At 35.4% G+C, this 6,942-nt stretch overlaps 1 long non-coding RNA gene across 1 annotated transcript; it reads left to right on the top strand.

Annotated features, from left to right (window-relative positions):
- The first annotated feature begins 295 nt into the window (after nt 1-295).
- Nucleotides 296-3,484, top strand: LOC145578389 (uncharacterized). The gene is made up of 3 exons (XR_014098860.1): nt 296-565; nt 886-2,789; nt 2,875-3,484. It is a non-coding gene; the product is annotated as an uncharacterized LOC145578389 (long non-coding RNA).
- Nucleotides 3,485-6,942: the final 3,458 nt, after the last annotated feature.

Below are 6,942 nucleotides of genomic sequence, written 5' to 3'. Positions count from 1 at the left end.
GGTGTCTATAAAAAGCCAATCCAACCGCCGCTCTAGTGAAGGAAGTCCTTAGTGCATTAAGTGTTGGCACTAGTACAAAGTTGGGCTTAAGTAACATTCATTGGTAACACTTTAAAAATTTCATGATTGTTTGATTTTTAAGTAACACGTTTGTAACATTGTAATATTAGGTAACATTTTTTGTAACACTCTAATATTATGTAACACTTTATAGTAACACTTTAATATTAGGTTAATTCGGTATCACTTAATTGTAACACTTTGATATTAGGTAGGACTTGATTGTAAAACTTAATTTGATAAAATAATAATAAAAAAATCCTCACAACCTCACCAACTCTCTTCTTCCTTTTTTCTCGGTTTCTCCATCAAGCATTCAAACTTTCACTTTCTCTTGAAATTAGACCTCCTTAACACCGCTACCCCCTTCTCGATCTCGGTGCTCCACTGCAGCCCTCGTAGTCCACCGCGACCTCTTGAGGAGACAACAATGATTGCCCCCTCCAAAGACAGCGATCGTCACCTCCTGGCTTCCATCTTCGGTGGCTTCCACCTTAAAGTTTGGGTTAGTTTCATTTCTTCTCCCTTCCATTATCAACAAGAGTTTTGAGTTAGCTAAAGTTATGGTTTCAATTCTCTCTCTCTAATCTTGTTGATGATTTCTTAATTTGATGTAATTTCATTATTTCCCAAAAAAAAATATTCATTTCACTATCGTCATACTTAATTTTGTGTGCATCAAAATTGGTTGATGTATTTTATGAGTTTGGGGTTTTTGTTTTTTTTCTTTTTGATTATTGCTGATTTTATTTACATTGTAATTTGATCTTTGTTGACTAATCTATCCAATTTAATTTAATTATTTTCTATTCTGACTTAATTCAGCATAATCTTGTCGAGAATCCAAGTAATTATGGGCGAAAGAGATGAAGAAATCCAGGACAATACCAGTAATAATCGGAGGAATGGTGTTTGTTTACTTTGATATTCAATAATCTACTGCTGCTATTCCTTATTTTTCATTATCCCGATACTTTTTCTTATTAGTTGTTACTTTTGTAAGAAAGTGTGATAATTGTGTCATTTGCCACATTTTCCAAGCTTTAATTTTGTGGGGGTTAAGATGATTATTTGGCTAATTTATGCAATTTACTCTTTTTTTCTTCTTGATATTGCTTGATTTTTTTAAATTTGGATTTAGGTGTCTGATGAGTTTAGCTTCTACTCCAGTCAGAAAACTCAGTTTTAATTCTATGTTTATCCCTTTTTCATGGCTACATTATCAATTACTTCTATAGTCAAGCTCTCGATTGTACAAGGACTAGAAAATTAGCATGATAATCTTACTTTACTGTAAAGTGATACTTATAAGAGTTTTTTAATGACTAAAGTTTGAATGAGTAATTAAAATATGCATTAATTTAGTGTTAGCAAGACATGTGATTTATCTAAATCTTTCTATTTAGTGTGTGTTTCCTATTCATCTTAGTTATAAGAGCCACATTTTAGTTTTGTCCATAAGATCATCATGTGTAGTAGTACTCTAGATAGTAGTTAAATCTTATAAGATCACTGTGATGTTGCTGATTGTTAGAGTTATTGTGGACCCATGAGTCAATGGGTGTCATTATGTCACTAATACGTTAAGGAATTTATTCTAAACTCGTAGCCATCTATAATAAGTTGCCACTAATCATTAAAATCTTATCATGCTAAACATAGACACTTCTATGGCATGCATAAAGCAAAAGATCTAGAAGACTGCAAAATAGTTTCAGCTCTTTTTTATAATGTTCACCTATTCTGAGAGCCCTGAGAGTGTGCGAGCATGTGAAATGAACTAAATTTGCACATATCACTAAAGTGTATATTTCTTTGGGCTTTTCTTCTACTATATACTTGGGCGATCTAATGAAAATTCTTATAATGTTTGAATATACTGGTTTAACTAGATATTATTTGAGGGAGTGGTTAAAAAAGGGTGAAAAACTGAGGACTTGGGCTTCCTTGGCCATAAAATAAGCAAGTGCTTCCCAATTCTGTATTTTACTATTTTCTTGTTTCTTTGCCTGCTGAACTTAGATAGATCAATTTCATTTTCTTGTATGGCATGGTGTTTACCTCGATCTCATAATTACTAATGCCAAGTTGTGCAAAAATCTTCTTATAAATGTATCTATTTGATGTGATTTCCAAACCTCTATCGATGAGAACCATGACTTGCCCGATGATATCAATTAAACTTTGTGCAGATTTTAGCATTAAATTAGAGCTCAATTCATATTTTAGTGCTAGTGTGTAGTGTCATTGTGATTCCATTGTAAAACAATTTTGAAAAAGAATCATCAAACATAATTAATAACAGTAATAATTTTGACTTCTTAAGCTCTGGTTAAAACTTAATAATTCATTAACAAGGTGCACTGGACCTGTAGTATTTTCGGGGGTGTTGGCTGTTATTTGCTTAATGGCTTGAGTAATAATAGCAGCTGCGACTTTCAGGACATGATACAGACTTTAAGTTATAACTTGTGATCATCTCTGATGTCCATGGCTTTGGAAATTATGCATATAGATTTGAGATAGTTATCCTTTCTAATAAAAAAAATAGCTTGGATGCTTCTTTTTGCACTCGCATGTTTTATTTAAGCAACCCTTCCTATTTTTCAGAGAGTGCTATCATCTTGGACATATCTTTCTGTAATAAGTTGTAGCAACTTTAATTCAAAACAATCTTGATTAGGCATTGTTTAAAGCCTCAGGGAAATCTGGTCGTGTCCTGCTAAAAGGTACATTACATTTAATCTTAGACTATCAGTTTATACTTTTTTCAATACTCATTATATTTACTGGTGCTCTTCCATTTATGAGCAGGGGAGTCAGATACCATGAGTTAGAGCATTGGAAGTTCAAAGATAATGGAAAGAAATACTTCCGCCATGCTACACGGCCACAAAAACATGCTTTCATGTATGTAGCTGCCAGTGTTACTGTTATTGTTGTTAATGGTATTGACGTCTACTACTATTATTGATGCCTGTTGCTGCCGATGTTTGTTGCTACTGCTGCCCGTAGGCCTATTGCTACTGAATTTGCTGATTAATGTTATTGCCGGTTGCTGCTAGTTGCTGTTACTTCTAGCCTAGTACTAGTGATTGCCGCTACTGCAAGCTGCTGCTAGACACTGTTATTGCTAGTCTGGTACTGTTGAATGCAGTTAATATTAGCTACTGCTATCAATTGTTACTGTTAGCTGCTGCTACTGATGTCTATTTGCTACCGCGCCGACTTTATTTTTTATGTATTTAGTTTGTTTAAAATGTTTATGAATTTGGTGGTCAAGCTGGTGACCAAGGTTCACTTTCTTTTTGTTTTGTTTATTAAATTGTTTAGGCAAACAAAAATTGGTGTTTATGGATTCTTTTTATCGAAACTATGAAAATTTTCCAATTCTAATTATTGTCTATTGTATTTTTTTATTTCACATTCATGGTTATTGTACAACTTAATATTATTTCTTGGCTTCCCATTAATTTTGTGTAGGTTGTATAACTTTATCTGTTTTTGAGATTTAATAATAATAATAATAATAATAATAATAATAATAATAATAATAATAATAATAATAATAATAATAATAATAATAATAATAATAATAATAATAAAGTTACATTAGTTTGCAAAAAGTGATACATAATATCAAATAAAGTGCTACAATATAAAATAAAAAAAAACTAATTGGAAAATGTTACCTAACAAGTAACAAGGTGTTACAATTGTTCGAAAAGTGATACATATGTCAGATAAAGTGTTACAATATGATTAAAAAATGTTACCAAAGACAAGTAAGTGTTACCTAAGAAATAAAAAAGTAAAACTTTAAAAATGATACTTATAATGTAAAAAGTGTTACATAAGCGTGTTTATAGAATCACTTTTGAAAGTGTTACCATGCAACACCTAAAGTGTTACATAAGACCTAAGGTAACATAGGCGGAAGTATCACCCAGTAAAGTGTTACCTATTGTCTATAATAACACTTTTTACCACTTTATGTAACATATTTTGGGTGTTACTTAAGGTTAGTTTTGTACTAGTGTGGGGAGAGTACTACGCCTCCCGAGGTAGATTTGAAACCCCTTCCCTCTACTCTTAAATATGCATATCTTGATCCTAATAATACATATCCTGTTATTGTTAATGCTAAGCTTAATGACACGAAATTAGAGCAACTGCTCACTATTTTGAGAAAATATAAAAGTGTTATTGAGTTTACCATTGATGATATTAAGGGTATTAATCCTTCATTTTGTATGCATCAGATAATTCCCGAGGACGATTATACCTCCTCCATAGAACCTCAAAGACGACTTAATCCAAATATGATGGAGGTGTTAAAAAAAGAGGTTCTTAAATTGCTTGCTACAGGAATAATCTACCCTATCTCAGATACTAAGTGGGTTAGCCCTGTACAAGTAGTTCCAAAAAAAGGGGGTATGACCGTTGTCAAGAATGACAAGGGTGAGCCAATCCCTACTAGAACTGTTACAGGTTGGAAAATGTGTATTGATTATAGGAGGTTGAATAAGGCCACCCCTAAGGACCATTTTCCCTTCCCCTTTATTGATCAGATGCTTGAACGTTTGGCTAAGCATTCCTTTTTTTGCTACTTAGATGGATATTCTGGTTTCTTTCAAATTCCCATTCGTTCGTGTGATCAGGAGAAGACCACCTTCTCATGTCCCTATGGCGCCTTCGCCTATCAAATAATGCCATTTCGATTATGTAATGCTCCAGCCACGTTCCAACGTTGTATGATGGCAATTTTCTCAAGTCTTATCGAAAATTCAATGGAAGTTTTTATAGATGATTTTTCTATCTATGGAACATCTTTGGATGTATGTCTTGAAAATTTGGAAAAGGTGCTCCATACATGTAAGGAAATCAATTTAATTTTAAACTGGGAAAAATGTCATTTTATGGTATACCAAGGAGTTGTTCTAGGCCATGTTGTATCACATAAGGGTATTGAGGTTGATAAAGCAATGCAAAGATAGAGGTCATTAAGCGCCGACCCCCTCTGAATTCTGTAAAAGGAGTTTGGAGCTTTCTTGGTCATGCAGGATTTTATAGACGATTTATTAAAGATTTTTCAAATATCGCTCGACCTCTAACTGAGCTTTTGGCCAAGGATGCTCCATATATATTTACTGATGCTTGTCTTGAGGTTTTTAATAGGTTGAAGGAAGCTTTAATCTCCGCTCATGTTATGCAACCCCTGGATTGGACCCTACCATTTGAGATTATGTGTGATGCTAGTGACTATGCAGTAGGGGCCGTCTTGGGGCAAAGAAAGGATAGAAAAATTCACGGTATTTATTACTCTAGTAAAACTCTTGATTCTGCTCAAATGAATTATGCCACAACTGAAAAAGAGATGCTAGCAGTAATTTATGCAATAGACAAGTTTCACCCCTACCTTGTTGGTTCGAAAGTGATAATTCATACAGATCACGCTGCATTGAAATATTTGATGACCAAAAGTCATGCCAAGCAACGTTTGATTCGATGGGTCCTTCAATTGCAAGATTATGACATCGAGATAAGGGACACGGAGGGGACTAAGAATGTCGTCGCAGACCATCTTTCTCGCATCCTCCTCGATAAGGGGGATGGGGATGTCCTCCCCATTGATGATTCTTTCCCCGATGAACATTTATTAGCACTTTCTCAAATTGAATCACCTTGGTATGCTGATTTAGATAATTTCTTGTCCACAGGTGTATTGCCTCACGGCTACACATCTCAACAAAAGAAGAAATACTTTTACGAGGCCAAGCGACATTTTTGGGACGACCCATTCCTTTATAGGCTATGTGCAGATGCTATGATTAGACGATGCGTCCCAGAAGTTGAGGTAATGATGAGTGTCATTTATGGCACTCATAGGTAGTCTTTTAGGATGATTTCATCCCTTTTTCATGATTTCTTATCTTATTTTTGGTCCTTTTTCCTTTAGTTCCTCTTTTTCCTTCTTTCTTTGTGTTTTTCGTGTTTTCTTCGTGTTTTCCTTTTATTTGACCCTTTTTCCCTTTTATTCCTTTCCTTTGTTTGCTCTTGTAGGTACCTAGGAGTTCTCTTTGCAAAGGGATCAAGAAGAGCTATTTTGACTAAGCAAGGAGGAAGCAATCTGCTCAGAGAGGGCTTGGAGAGGGCTCAAAGAGGCCTCGGAGAGGGCATCAGCTCTTACCAGGTTGCCGCGGGCGCGGGTCCTGAAGGCTGCGGGCGCGGGCTCGATTGCTCTAAATTAGCCAAAATCGACCAGGAACTCTCCGCGGTCTAGCCGCAGGCTCCCCGCGAGTGAGAGTAGATTAGAGAGAGCGCTCCAAATTAGAGAGACCGCGGCCCTCTGACCACCCTTTGGGAGCAGGGGATTCGCCTCGCCCTTGCCGCGGGCGCGGGCTAGAAGACCCGCGGGCGCTGGTGTTGCCCAGATAGCCCGCGGAGTTTGTTATGGGTTCCGTACCCATTTCCCCGAGGGCGCGGGGTTTCTTAGAGAGGGCGCGAGGATCCTGTTTTCCTTCTTTACCTATAAATACACTTGTAATTCCTTTTTGAAAACTAACTTTTAGATAATTTTCATTAGCTTAGTTTTAGAGAGAGAAGTTAGAGAGAAGTTAGAGAGAAGTTCTTGGTTTTGGATTTGTATTTCTACATTGGATCAATTGTGCTTGGATTTCTTCATCTTCAATCATTAATATTAGTGAGAATCTCTTCTTTTAGTTCATCTCTTTACTTGTTTGTTTTAGATTCATGTTTGATTGTATGATTTCCTTGGATTTGAATTTGATATTGTAGTTGATATTGTTTTCTCTTGATTTTTATTTAGAATGATGATCAATGCAATTTCTAGTGATTTGTTCTTGAACTACACCATTATTA

Source organism: Chenopodium album, chromosome 1 (assembly GCF_948465745.1).
Source record: "Chenopodium album chromosome 1, dcCheAlbu1.1, whole genome shotgun sequence".
Lineage (NCBI taxonomy): Eukaryota > Viridiplantae > Streptophyta > Magnoliopsida > Caryophyllales > Amaranthaceae > Chenopodium > Chenopodium album.
The sequence above is the reverse complement of the archived record's forward strand: the minus strand, read 5'-3'. Positions and strand labels throughout refer to the sequence as shown.